The sequence below is a fragment of the Saimiri boliviensis genome, chromosome 15, assembly GCF_048565385.1.
Source record: "Saimiri boliviensis isolate mSaiBol1 chromosome 15, mSaiBol1.pri, whole genome shotgun sequence".
In the NCBI taxonomy this organism is placed as follows: Eukaryota; Metazoa; Chordata; class Mammalia; order Primates; family Cebidae; genus Saimiri; species Saimiri boliviensis.
Genome location: NC_133463.1, coordinates 46700779 through 46716595, shown reverse-complemented (window position 1 = coordinate 46716595; position 15817 = coordinate 46700779). Strand labels below are relative to the sequence as shown.

The 15817-nt window shown below is 32.2% G+C and overlaps 1 long non-coding RNA gene across 1 annotated transcript in view; it reads right to left on the bottom strand.

Moving 5' to 3' along the window:
* Window positions 1–1294: 1294 nt before the first annotated feature.
* Window positions 1295–15817, bottom strand: part of LOC141581401 (uncharacterized) — a 43382-nt gene continuing 28859 nt past the window's right edge. Inside the window, exons 2-3 of the long non-coding RNA XR_012513986.1 lie at window positions 13345–13457; window positions 1295–1377 (exon numbers count right to left, since the gene is read on the bottom strand). This is a non-coding gene — a long non-coding RNA (uncharacterized LOC141581401). The remainder of the gene's footprint in view (window positions 1378–13344; window positions 13458–15817) is intronic.

Genomic DNA, 15817 nt, shown 5'->3' with positions numbered 1-15817 from the left:
AGATAGAAATGCAGAGACTGAGACAAACAGAAAGATGGGGGCGAGGGGAGAGGGAAACTACCTGAAACTACCTGAAAGAGAGAGAGAGAGAGAGACAGAAACTACTTCAGGACTACCTTAGAGCCAATGTAAGAAGTTCTGCTCTAACTTTTTGTTAATAACTGTTACCTTTGCAGTTTCACAATGTCATTAGATAGTCGAAGGGGGGCATGAAATTCTCTTAATTATATAAAATATAAAGACATCAGAGATTGGCACTAGAAGGACAGTAAGAAGCATTGGACAGGCTTAGTCATTTGATGACATTTCCTTTGGCACCTCTGAGAGATGCTTTCTTGACAATTTTCTGTTTCAATTACAGATAAAATTCCATTCTCTTGTCTCCCTTAGTAAAAATGAGTTCAGGCAGAGTCTGGTAAACACTGAAGAAGAATAAAAGGCAGAAAAACAGAGAGAGTATACATTGACCAGTTGACTAAAGGAAGGCTTCTTTTTTTAATTTTAAAAAAATATTTATAATCTAGTTAACCTCAGCCCAGGATTTCAAGGCTTTCATACTGTATGTGGATTCTCCAGAGAAAGATTAAGATTCTATCTAGAACATTTCCCCTTTTTTAGCTATCGGCTCTTCCATTCCAGTTTCTAGACTAAGAGAGACTACTATTCTGCTAGTTAGATGTATCACGAAAGCTATCTTTAAATAAATACCTACTTTCATATATAGTATTAATTATGTGATTAACATAACACTCAAATGTTACTCATCACACTGATGAAGTATTTTCTGACTGATTGAAAAAAAAAGATAGTCCTGAAACTCACATAATCTCAACTAAGATATATAGGGGCTATGAGGATTATCAATCTAGTTACTCAGTTAGAAAAGCTAACATAAAATTGTCTATACAGTAGTAAAATAAAAAGTATTTTCCTCCAAGACCTAAAAAAACTCCACAAAACAGACATTCTGGGTAATCAAATATTTACTGTAAGTATCTTTGAATAAATATATGTGTTTAATAAAGCACATTTCTCAATCAGATAGGAAAGTCAGGTTATTTAACATTAAACCAGTCTTTCATATATCACAAGTAAAAAATAAAAGTACACCTTTATATGTTTTTTTATTTTTCTATATTTCTATTTTATAATCTTTATTTCTATAACTATGACAAATAATAATTAATAGATATCTGCCTCCTGGTGGCCATATGCAGTTCTCAGAGGAGGTATAAAAAGTACCCTGTGTCTCTTAAAGCACAATCAAAGGATTCTGTTTTAGAAAACTACTTACTCAGAAAAGCAATGTAGGCTGGCTCGGTACCAATCAGGGAAAAAGTCAACAGTGGTGGCCAAGATGACTGTCTTCCAAGAACACTGTGGAACACAACAGGTCCCGTTTTCACTCAATTGACTTGTAAGCCATAAACATATGCATGTGAGCTTCAAAACATTCTTATTAAAGCATATGTTTAATTTTAAATTAATTAAAATGCTTCCCTGGCAATTCTAATTATCAAGAATATCTTCTCTAAATTTTCGAGATCTTACAGCACAAGTTGCCTTTGTTATCTTTAGCTAACCAGAATATGCTTCATATTAGTTTTTGTCATTTAAAACCTCTCAGCCAGTTAGATATGGCCAAAAAAATACATGCTTTTTTGTTTGCTTAAGTGTCTTTATCTGGCAACAGAATAAATCTCTTGGGAAGTATCAAATATGCTTTGACAGCATTGCTTACTGGAACTACCTGCTGGAAATAAAGGAGGCTTTGCCAAAACAATAATGAACTGAAGCAACTTTTCACTATCAGTTAACAAAAATCTTAATTTTTGAAGCATTGCCTCAGTAGAAAGAAACAGTTACATATATTATATTTCAAGTAGGTAGTAAATATTTAACTTAAATACTTAGAAACCTTATGATACATTATAATACTTTGAATATGAGAAACACATTTCAATAGAAAATAAGAGAAGCTAAAATTATCCTGTAATTTTTAAATGATTAGATGAATTAACCCAAAACTAATTAAGCTGTTAAATCACTTTTTATTGGAATATAAAGATGCTACTGGGAAAGTGATACAGAACATATTTATATTTTGTTCCAAACATGTTAGTGATTAGTGCTGTTCTGCAGATGGGAAAGGATTGAATGGTTATCATTTTAACATAAGTAATAAACATAACAGACAAGTTAACTGAACGCATGTCATTGAGCATACTGGTATACAAGATATTTCTTTAAACACTAGCAGAAATATTTTCTTTCTCTCTTTTTAAAAATTATTTTTTGAGAAATACAACAGGATTATATTATCATAGATAAATGCTTACTTAAACCACTGAAGAAACAATCCACAAGAAGAGATAATATATTTGATTACTAATGACAAATACTCATTACAGTTCTCTAATATGAATTATAATTTTTAAAAATATTGATAGAAAATGTTAAGCATATATCAAGTAAAAAGCAGTGTAATGAACTTCCATGTAGCCATTATCCAGCTCCAACATTCTTAGAAAATCTTTTTTTGTCTATATTTCCACCAGGAGTATAAACCACTGGATTACTTTTAGAAAGATCCAAACATCCTATCACTTTAATTTTAAATACTACAGTTTGCATTTCTAACATAGTGTTTTACACATAATCATAATAGCATTATTGTAACTTAAAGAAAGAGTAATGCCTTATTATCAAATAGTCACTCTTTCAATTTGCAATTGTCTCAGACATAGTATATAGTTACGTAGTTGGTTTAAATCTGGGTTCATAATACGTCCATATACTGTAATTAGTGTTAAGTCTCTTGAAACTATATTATTAAGTTGGTGCAAAAGTAATTGCTATTTTTGGCATTAAAAGTAATGGCCAGAAAAAAATGTTAATTTCGTACCAACCTACTAATAGATTTTATCATTTAGAACAGTTTTAGATTTGCAGATTGATTGAGCATACATTACAGAAAGTTCCCGTATAAACCTTGCCCACAGTTCCCCCAATTACTAACATCTTACATTAGTATGATAAATATATTGGAATTAATAAACCATGCCTGTAATCCCAGAACTTTGGGAGGCTGATGATCACTTGAGGTCAGAATCTCGAGACCAGCCTGGCCAACATGGTAAAACTTTGTCTCTACTAAAAATACAAAAATTAGCCAGGTGTGGTGGCAGTCACCTGTAATCCCAGCCATTCATGAGGCTGAGGCAGGAGAATCACTTGAACCCAGGAGGCGGAAGCTGTGGTGAGCTGAGATCATGCCACTGCACTCCAGCCTGGGCCACAGAGCAAGACTCCATCTCAATAGATAGATAAATAGATGATAGATTAAACAGATGATAGATAGACAGACAGATAGATAGATAGATAGATAGATAGATAGATAGATAGATAGATAGATAGATGATAGAAAGATAGATAGAAAGAAAAATAAATTATTATTAACTCAAATCCATATGTTATTCAGATTTCCTTGTTTTCACCGAATGTCCTTTCTTTTTTCTAGGATCTTACTCAGGTTACCACATTATGTATACATCTTGTCACAGCTCTTTAGGCTCTTCTTGCCTGTGGCAGTTTTTCAGGCTTTCCTTCTTTTTAATTACTCGATGGTTTTGTTGAGTATTGGGTCAGGTGTTTCCTAGGATGTCCCTCAATTTAAATGTGTTAGATGTTTTTCTCATGATTAGACTGAGGTTGTGGGTTTGGGAGAAGAAGTCTGTAAGGCAAAGTGCCATTTTTATTACATTATATTAAGGATAGATATTATCACCCTGACTTATCACTGTTGATGTTGACCTTTACCTAACAGAAGACATTTTTGCCAGGTTGCTCCCTTGTAAAGTAATTCTTTTAATTTTCCTCTTTGCTATACTTTACCTTTGAGAAAGAAGACATGATATGAAGCTCACAGTAAGTTGTGGAGACTCATGCAACCGCCCCTTTTGGGTGGAGTTTCTTCATAATTTAGTTGGGGTTCTTATGCATGGCAGATTTGTCTCTTCTCTCCCATTTACTTATTTATTCAGTTCTTATATATTCAGATATTAATTTTATGTTTTAGATTATAACATAATACTTTATTTTGTTACTCAAATAGTTTCAGCTTTGGTCATGAGAAACTCTTTCAGTTAGTTCCTGTGCTCCTTTGACATATCCCAATCACAAACCAGTATAGGATTTTTGAGAGGGTTCATTTCTGTTTTGGTTTTGGTAATGGAATACATTCTTACTTTCTGGCACTACAAGATAATACAGGCTCATCTTGAATATTTCTGCCCAGCTCTAGAATCAGCCATTTTCTCTAAGGAGCCCTGATTCTTTAATTGGAAAATGACATTAGAATTCAAGATCTGGGTGCTAGATGCACCCATTGCTATTAGGGTCTCATTTCTTTTAGGCCAACTCATGAGACAAAACAAAGAAATATATATGTATCAACCTATGTATATATACACACAAGTTGAGCATTCCTTGTCTCAAATGCCTGGGACTGGAGGAGTTTTTAATTTTGGATTTTTTTTGAGTATTTTGGAATATTTGCATTTACAAAATTAGATATCTCTGGGATGGGACCTAATTCTAAACATGAAGTTTATGTTTCATATATACCTTATACACACAGCTTGAGGTAATTTCACATAATATTTTAAAATAATTTTGTGTATGAAACAAAGTGTTAACTCTGTTTTGACTGTGACCTGTCACATGAGGTCAAGTGAGAAATTTTCTACTTGTGGCATCATGTTGGTGCTCAAAAATTTTGGTTTTCAGAGCATTTTGGATTTTAGATTTTCTTTGACTCACCTTCTTTATTTATGGAGATCCAAGTTTCTGACCTCTATAATTTTTCTTTTATGAATTTTTTAAAACATTTCTTGTAGGGAAGATTTGCTGGCAGTGGCATTCCTCAGCTTTCATTTGTCTGAGAAAGTCCTTATTTCTCATTCACTTTTGAAGAATAATCTTACTGGATATAGAATTCTAAGTTTTTTTTTTTCTTTTAATACTTTAGATGTTTCATGGTACTCTCTTGTTTGCATAGTTTCCTCCATAACTAAGGTCATAAGGTATTTCCTGTTTGTTTTTTCGCCCCACCTTATTTCAAAAATTGTCTTCTTGTCCTTGGTTTCCTACAACTTGAATATGATAGACCTAGGTATAGATTTTTTTGGTATGTATCCTGCTTGGTGTTCTCTGAGATTCCTGGATCTGAGGTTTGATATCTGTCATTACTTTTTTTTTAATTCCCAGCCATTGTTATTTTAAATATTTCTTTTTTTCCTTTCTCTCTTTTATCTTTTAGTCATCCCATATGCCTTTAATACATTTTTTCTAAATGTTCTAGTTCCAGGATGTTCAGTGCTATTTTTTATACTTTTTTGAATTTCATTAGGGAAGTTTCTACTGTCATATCAAAGCTCACCAATTCTTTACCCTGACATGTAGGTATCCCTAATTTCTTTCAGAGTGCTTTTGACTTCTAGCACTTCTTTTTGTTCTTCCTTGGAGTTTGTATCTCTACCTTTACACTATCCACCCACTTTTGCATATCATCTACTTTCGCTATTAGTGACTTTGGCATAATAATCATAGTTATTTCAAGTTTTCTGCATAAGATTTCTGAAATCTTGCCATATATAAGCCTACTTCTAATGTTTGCTTTGTCCCTTCAACTTATTTTTTCCTGGCCTTTGAGCACAGCTTGTAATTATTTATTGAAAGGCTAATGTGAAGGGTCAGGTTCTTGAAACCCTTTTAATTCACATGTTTTTTCTCACTCTTTCTAGCTCTGTTTTTTTCTTAATGACATTTCATACATAATATGTCAAAGAATACAATGTACTATATTATTTATATATTTAGAATATATACAGGCATATATGTATGCACACACATACAAACATACAGATATAATATGACTGTTGAGACTGTGCAAATTTTTTTATTCTCAGAATATAGTCTGCTCTGAATGTACCATTAAATTAAGGTCTTAGAAAATCACTTGAAATTATCCTCTCTAGGTAGTTACAAATTCACATTGATATACAATTAGGATCATTTATTTATTTTGCTTTAATTTCAATTTAGTTACTTATTGAATTTTGTTAATATTTCCAAAACAAATTACAGTCCTCCCTGTAATTTGGAGGAAGGATTGTAATGGGGGGATTATTTTGAGTACTGCTGTAGATACTAAAACCTGCAGATACTCAAATTTCTTCTATAAAATAGTATAATGTGTATATTTAGAGAAATAAAGTTGCTATCTTTGTGCCTCCCTACAGTTTTCTCTCTTCCTCATAGGTAGTCCTTATATTTTTTGTATTTTTTTCAATTTTTACTCTAAATAAATTTACATACACATTGGGATGAACATCTTTTTTTCCCACCTTGCTATTTTTGGTTTACAAAACTTGCTGGAGTTCACTCCATAGCACCATATATAGATAGCCTTCATTCCTTTTTACGTAACAGAGTCTCTCTTATTGGGATATATAATTCCAGTTCACTATTGATGGATACCTGAATTATTTCCTATGTTTTGCTCCTACAAATAGTACAGTAATAAATATCATTGGGAATGCATTTTTTTTTTGTATTTTCCCCAGTGCATTTTGAAATAGGAGCTATGAGTCTGAGTGAAAATGCATACATAATCTTGCTAGATATTGACAAATTCTCCTCAATAGTGATGAACTGTTTTACATTTCAATCAGTAACGTAGAAAAGTTCAATTTCTACAGAGATCACCAACAGAGTATTTTAATTTTTATTTATTTATTTATTTTTTAAGAAACAGGATATCACTCTGTTACTCAAACTAGATTGAAGTAGTTCAATTAAGGCTTACTACAACCTCAAACTCCTGGGCCTAGGTAATTCTCCCATCTCAGCCTTTTGAGTAACTAGAACTACAGACACATGGCACCATGACCAGCCCAGCTTTTCTTTTTCTTTCTTTCTTTCCTTTTTTTCTTTTATTTATTTATTTATTTATTTATTTATTTATTTTTTGTAGAGACAGGGTCTCACTATTTTTTCCAGGCTGGTCTTGAACTCTTGGCCTCAAGGGATCTTCCCACCTCTGCCTCACACAGTGCTGAGATTACAGGATGGGCCATGATGCCTGCACCAACAGAGTACTTTAAATGAGAAAAGGTATGACACTACAGTTAGAATTTGTGTTTAATTAGGTATACACCATTTGCATTTGCTTTTGTTGAACTGTCCAGATACACTGACCATTTTTCCACAGTACCATTAGTCTTTTACTTTGGTCTTTTGAAAAAATGATAGATAGATAGATAGATAGATAGATAGATAGATAGATAGATAGATAGAAGATAGATAGATATTTTGTACAGATAGACAGATAGTCTGTTTGCAATCTAAGTTGTGAATATTTTTTTATTCCCAGGTTGTCATTTAAAAAAAATTGATTTTAGCATTTTTGCCATGTAAAAATGCTTTTTATGTAGTCAAATGTGTCCATCTTCTTCAGTCTTACTTTTGGGTGTTGAGTCATAAGAGAATACTTCTATTTCCCAATTTATAGAAGAATTCACTAATTTCCCCTGGTTCTTTTATAGTCTTACTTTTTACATTTAAGTTTCTGACACATTTGGACTTTGTCCTGATAGAACAGCTGAAATTTTATCTTATTTTATATGGATTCTTAATATTATTTATTTAAATGTCTGTCTTAACTTCATATATTTGAAAAGTAACCACTATCTTATTTTAAATATTCATATGCAGTTGGGTCTATTTCTGGAGTTTGTTTTCTGCTCCATTTTTGGTAGATCCAGTCAAGCAAGGACACCACACCCTTTTAAATTTAAAGATAAAATATAAGATGCTTAAATATCTGCTAAGGACAATAGCTTATCACCTACACTATTGTACGCCTTCTCCAAGGTTTTTCTTAAGCATTCGTTGTTTATTTATTCTTCCAAATGAACTTTATAATCAAATTTTCAACTCAAAAAAAAATTCTAGTGTTATGCTTATTGGAACTATTTAAAATTTTTAAATTAACATAGAAGGAATTGACATCAGTTTAATGCTATTTTTCTCTTCAGGAAAATAAGTTGTTTCCTATTTGTTTAATTCAACTTCTGCACCTTATAGGAGTATTTTATAGTTTTTGTCATATAGGTTTGGGGTATTTCTTTTCATGCTTATGACAAGTTTATGTATTTATTTGTATTTTTGTTTAGCTGGGTTTTTTGTTGTTGTTTGTTTGTTTGTTTTTTGCTGTATAAGTGAGATTTCTTTTTATTCCATTAAATTTTCTAGCTGGTTTCATTTACCTGTGTGAAGACTATTTATTATTACATATTGATCATTTGTATTTGTTGTATTTTTGCATTACTCCTTTTTTAGTTTTTCTTACATATGATTGTATAATCTACAAAGAAAGATAATAATAACTCTTCAAAATTGTTGTCACTAAACGTTTTTGTTCTCTATTTTATTGGCTACTACTTACAACTTAATGTGAAATAACAGTAAAGATAATAGGCATCCTTGTACAGATCATTTTACTAGAGAGTCTCAGCTACTTTACCATTTAGTAAGATACTTGCTCCTGTATATGTAGAGTATCGTGTTAAAGGGAAGTCCATCAAATTCTATTTATTTGAGTTTTTAAACATGAATTGGCATTATAGTTCTTTCTATACCTAAAAAGATGCTAGTATTAATTTCTTACTACACGTTTTTGAATTGATAGGTTTCAATTTATAGTTTTCTAGTATTAAATATCCCTTAGGTCCCTATAATAAATATCATTTTGTCATGTTTTTTCTCTTTAGATTTTTTTTTTTTACTTTTAATTGTTTTGAATATCTAACACTTAAATATTTGTGGGTACATGTGATATTTTGATACAAGCATATAATGTATAAGGATCCAATCAAGACAATTAGAATAACCATCACCTCAAGCATTTATCATTTCTTTATGTTAGAAATATTCTAATTCCACTCTTCTAGTTATTTTGAAATATACAATAAATTATTGTTAACTATAGTCCCCATATTGTGGTACTAAATGCTTAATCTTTTTCCTTCTATCTAGAGGTATTTTTGTGCCCACTTATCATTTCATCTTTGCCCTCACTCCCCACTACCCTTCCAAGCCTCTGATAATGATTATTCTATTCTCTATCTCCTAAGTTCTAACAATTTAGCTTCCACATATGAGGGAGAACACATATCTGTCTTTATCTACCTGGTTTATTTCACTAAACATAATGTCCTCCAGTTTCATTCATGTTGTTCCAAAAGACAGAAATTTACTTTTTGTGGCTGAGTAATATTCTATTGTGTAGATATACCATAATTTTTTATTTATTCATCCACTGATAGATACTTAGGTTGACTCTGTATCTAGGTATTGCAAAAAGTATGACAATAAACATGGAAGTGCAGATATATGTTTGATATACTGATTTTCTTTCTTTGGGATATATATCTAGCAGTAGGATTGCTGGATCATATGGTAGTTCTATTTTTATGTTTTGAGAAACCTTCATATTGTTCTCCATAGTTGCTGTACTACTTTACATTCTCACCAACAGTGTACAATTATTCCTCTTTCCCTGCATTCTTGCCAATGTCAGCTATGGTCTGTCTTCTTGATAAATAGCCACTTTAATTGGGATGAGATGTTATCTCATTGTAGTTTTGATATGTATTTTTCTGATGGCTGGGGAGGTCAAGTATTCTCTTTCATATGCATTTTAGCCATTTGTATGTCTTATTCTGAAAAATGTCTAATCAGATATTTTTCCCATTTTTGCTATTGAGTTGTTTGAACTCCTTATATATTTTGGATATTAATTCCTTGTCAAATATGTAATTTGCAAGTATTTTCCTCACATATCCTATAAATACATTTAATCAAAGAAGTGACAGATTTCTGCAAGGAATACCATAATACATGGATAAAATAAATTTAAGAGGACACAATAAAATGAAAAGATATTCCATGTTCATAGATTAAAAAAATCAATACTATTAAAAAGTCAATACTATCCAAAGGAATCTATAGATTCAATGCAATACCATCAAATACCAAAGACATTCTTCACAGAAATAGAAAAAAAAATCTTAAAATGTGTATAGAACCACAAAAGACCTAGAATAGCTAAAGCAATGTTAACAAAAAGAACAGAGCTGGAGGTATCACATTGTCTGAATTCAAATTATATTACAAAGCTATGACAGCTATAGTAACTGAAACAGCATGGTACTGGTAGAAAAACAGCCATATAAACCAGTGGAACAGGATAGAGAAACCAGAAGTAAGTCCATGCATTTACAGTCAACTCATTTTTGGCAAAGTCACCAAGAATATACATTGGGAAAATGACAGGCTAATAAATGGTACTGGGAAAATTGACACTCACATGCAGAAAAATGAAACTAGCTCTCTATCTATTGTCATGTGTAAAAATCAACTCAAAATGAATTAAAGAAAAATTTAGGACCTGAAACTCTAAAACTTCTAGAAGAAAACATTAGAGAAGAACTCCAGGACATTAGACTGGGCGAAGATTTCTTAAGTAGGAGCTCAAATGTCCAGGCAACCAAAACAGAAGTAGACAAAAGTGATCACATCAAGCTAAAAAGCTTCTGCACAGCAAGGGAAGCACTCAACAAAGTGATGAGACAACCCAAAGAATGGTTTATTATTTTTTAATGTGATGATAGATTTTGTTTGCTAATATTTCATTTAGTAGTCTTTGAATTAAATGTAAGTAAAATTGGACTGTTACAAAATTTTCTTATTTTTATGCCAAGTCTGGCAAGATTTTTATTAAATTTTAGAAAACCTACATTTATCTGTTAGCCTACACAAGTTATCTAAAGAACATTTTTTTGCCTCCATCAGTCAGACCTGAAACATTTCTCTTTTTTATTTTATTTATTTTTATTTTTATTTTATTTATTTATTTATTTTTAAAGACGGGGTTTCACCATATTGGTCAGGCTGGTCTTGAACTCCCAACCTCAGGTGATCTGCCTACCTTGGCCTCCAAAGTGCTTGGATTACAGGCGTGAGCCACCATACCTGGCTGACATTTCTCAATGTCAGAAGTGAAAAACCTCCTCCTCTAAGGAAGAAAGAAGCCAATGTCCAGATCCTGCTTCCAGGAGTCCTGATTTTGAATGACTATAAAAATCATTTCAAACTCTAGAGAATACTGGTATTTTACATTTCAGGAAAAGTAAATAAGAATACATTGTGATAAAAATCTTCCTTGGAAAAACAAGTTGTATGAGAGATGCAGCTTCATGAACTCACTGAAATAGTCACTCCCTGTGACCTAAAATCTTCGGCTCTGGTGAGATTAAATACTCAATATGCAATACACTTGAACCACATTATTACAATCTCCCATTTCAAAAATGCCTTCTCAGTGTTAAGATTGTTTTTCAACTGTTAGCATTGATGAAAGTATAAAAATCATCCACTATAAAATTGTTTCTGCATTTTTGCTGAAAGTCATAGTTGAGAATATTGAGCAATGCCCCGGCCCATTAAAAAAAAGGTATCATAAAGTTAATGTAAGGTCAGAAAGAATGCATCTTTTAAAGACATTAAATATGGTATTTGCTTCCTAGAAAATCCAGCCAGAAAGATACGTGAGATATGTAAGTTTTGAATAAGACAAAACAAACAAACCAGGGATTCAGGAAGAACTAAAGAGAATTATGAAACTCAAGAGACCTGTGTGATAAGCAGCACCCCGTTGCAACAATTTCTTTTCTTAATAGGGTTCCACAGTACAAAGTTATAATTAGCAACTACCATTAATCTTAACCCTAACCAAACTGAATTTAAGTTGCTAGGCACATCTTAGGCATTCAGCAAACTGTTATCTTTATCTTTACTGCCAATTATACCTCCATATTCCAAGTGATTTTTCATTGGGCAGCATTTTTGCTCATGCAGACAGCATATGTATAACTCACAGCCACAGCCCTTGAATTACCAGACTATTTCCAGTCACAGACTAGAAAGGTTCACATTTGTGGAGACCTAGTGACCTGTATGAAGAATTTTAATCAAAAATGTATAATTTGTCTACATTCTAGTGGTTTAAGAGAACAATTTCTTGATTGTTCTAATTTTTCTCCTGAGTTTAAGAAAAATAACAGGTAATCATGATTTCTCTTCCTTAGACCTACCATACTACACTTTTGCTCACTTGAAAATGGACACTGCTGTACTACTAAAATAGTTTCGTCTTTTTAAGTGCCAGGGTAAACACTGGCTGATCTAAATTTTCAAGGATTGCACATGCCAGCATTCCAGTGAAAAACAATCTCAGAAAGGAGTTTTTCCATTCACCCCCAAAATCCACAGGCTTGAGTTGACTTGCCTTGTGTGCTTAGGGAAACCACAAGTGGTGTCATGCTGCTGAGAACTAAAATATTTCCTGCTATTCTTAACACAACTTAAATCTGTCTTCTGGCTGCCCTGCAGTTGTCTTTGTCTGTTAAACAAGATGCCAAATGGCTCATTTATGTCCCAGGTTACCTATTAGGACTGTGTATTTGCTTTGGGGATGGAAAGCAGCTTAACGTAAAGAGTAAAATAATTATTATTCTTTCCTATCTGTGGTTGAGAATGCCACATTTATTTCATTTAAAAAAATATCATTGAGAATACATGAGATTTAGTAAGGAAGATTTTACTACATATGCCACAAAGAACATTCCCCCATAGAAAATAAACCAGTGACTACAATTGCCTTAAAAGATTTACTATTCTGAGGATATGGGACAAAATAATACATCTCTGTGGTAATTATTTTGATTTCAATTATGGTTGAATCTACTCTGTCACATTGCTCTGAAATTGTCATAGACTAAATATTCTGCATGTTTTATGGATTACAAAATTTGGCTATAAGAAGAGTCATCTACTAAGTTAACACTGGACAAACTATGTTGTATATTAACCTTGTTAGTCCATAAAACTGCACAGATAAAATTAGTCTAATATGAAATATCAAGGACAACCTTAAGAGAATAACTGTGCTACAAATGGATAATTTTTTTAGACAGTCAGGAAGGAGGTCAATGTGTGTTAAAAAGTCTTCTTTGCACCTGGTCCTCATAGCAGCTTTGGATGTTGAATGCTTGTATCCCCTTTCATATAAGAGGATACTCAGATGTAAAGAAAGTAGTTCATTTTCCCAAAGCTATCAACTATGAATGGTCTATCACACATTCAAATTTGCCCATGAAAGGCCTATTGCATATGCAAATAGAACTTTCCATGCTTCACAGAAAGGAATTAAACAGGTACCTTTACTCTTGGTATAATGGTTGTATATGCATCAGGTTTATATTTAGAAGCTACTGTTATGATCATCTCTCCAACTCAGTTGTAACTCCATGTCTCCAAAACAGGTGCTGGTCCTATAACAAAGGACAAGGAGGACCCTTTAATATGCTACAATAAAAGAGTAATTTTTGCAGTAGGATACTATTATGAAACCCAATTTGTAATCTCTCTCTAATTCATAAAGAATTCAGATATTTGAAGTAGACATGCCTTGCTTAAACAATCTAAAGCATACTTAGACCCTTTTACTTCCCACTGTCAGTCTGTGTTTATTTCTTTTTGCATTTGTATACACATTCATCTTTCAAATTATAAGTTCCTTTGAGGGCAACTATTGTAATATCGAATTCGGTTTTCCTTCTGCTGCAAAAACCATCTCTTAACATACTCTTTGGCATATATATGTTACAGCTACCTTTTTATTGTGATGTATATAGGTGTATATATACATCTACATATGTATATGATATATTTAAGATTTATTGTTCTAATTTTATTAAATAAGACTCTAATAGAAGCTCTTTTTAAAGACGCTAATAGGATTTAATTATTTTAATTCCTGTTACTTCAAAAATTCCGATATTCAGCTTTATATGTGCTTTGTTGGCTATAACATGTGCACTGAAGTAAGAAAACTTTTTCCTAATTTTGATGTCCTCTCTGGTCTCTGGCCAATTTGTGACTTTATGTTTATTTTTAAGACCTGACAGAGGAAGACTGAACATTTTTGTTTGTGTAAATGAGAATCTAAAATGATCCTTGGCCTGTATTCACCACTAATGAGTAATTAACCCAGAAGGAGATCATATTCTAGGGGTGCAGCTATTTCTGCCTAAAGAGTTCGAGAGAGGACATGGTTGGAGAAAACAGAGCATAAGTATATACTACAAAATTAAAAACAGTTAATTTAACATGAACAGAAAGTAGATATGGTTAACATTTTCTGCATATTTTGAGGTAGTCTTGAATTTGTAGCATGATCAATGAAGTGTAGTGACAAACTTTGAGAGAGATATTGGAAGCCAATATTCATTCACAAGTGGAATGATAAATGATGCAGCATTATGAATAAAGACATTGCCAGATTTTTAAAATTGCATTTGAGAAGCATAGTGGGAGCAAGATCTTTTTCCTCTCGATACAAACATTTTTTGAGGAGGAATGGTATTGTAGTAACAGCTACCTTTTTATGATGATGGGAGGTATGACTTTAATCAAGCATGACACATTTGATTATAAAGAACATGAAGACATTGTTCTGTAACATGAACAGGAAGAAATGGGGGACTGAATACCACCAAGGATATTGACGTGCAATAACTGTGTATTAAACATATAAATGAAGGCCCCTTCACTACCTATTATTCTAAATTTAAATAAATAAATCTCTACTACATGGGCCCATGAAATTTGTTATACACTTTTTAAAAAAAATCAACTGTTTATATATAGACCTCAGTTTTGAGAAAGATAGAGGGAGCAACAAGAACTAGATTAGTCCTCATATTTTGTACATAATGACAAAAATATACTATTTTTATCTAAGAAAATTATAGATAAAATAAAATGTAAAGAGATACACAATTGAATGCAATTTGGCCTTATCAACCTTATCACACTATCCTCTCTTAAAAGGCATACTCTGTTCTCTTTTCCTTTCCATGGCAACATCACCCTCATTTTTTTGTTTCTTTCTCTTGCTTAGGCTTTTCAGTGTCAAACCTTTCAGACTCACTCAATTCTTCTGCTATCTTTCAGAATTAAAATTCCTGAAAGCATCCTCATAGCTACGCTTATGGCATGTATGATTAAAAGTGTGGAAAACTCCAAGAGGTAGGAAAAGCTCTACATTTTTCATGTCATTCAAAAGATACTGTCTCCTGATTTTCTTCCATGTGTCAGAAAAAAGAAATTCTGAAAATATTATTAGGATTGTTATGTTTCCATTTTTAACACAGAACTTTGACTATCCGTATACCAAGCTATTTTCCTCTCTACAAATATTACTGCTAATTACAATGTTTTCTAAAAATTCAGATTAACTTTCTTTTCTTAGAAACTTCTGAATTATTCCAGAAACAATCTTATACATAGGCTCAGCTATCCCTGTTTTCAGAGATAGGAATGGCGCTCTTGTTACACATTTCTATCAAGTAGAACTTTTAAAATATACAATCAAAATGCTTAACAGATTCAAAATTTGATTTTCAAAATAATTTTGCCACAAGAGAAAAAATAAATAAACACAGATGGAAGTTAATTATGCTTTCTAGTTCTGTAGATTGGTACTAACCACAGGCAGAAATTGGAGAAGGTCAGAAGGGAGATTCTGGGGGGAATTGTGATGCATTCGATTTTTGCTATATTTTCTTTAGAATGATGAAAAGATATTTTGGAGAAAATATCCTCCAGATTATCAGAAATGGGAATGCCT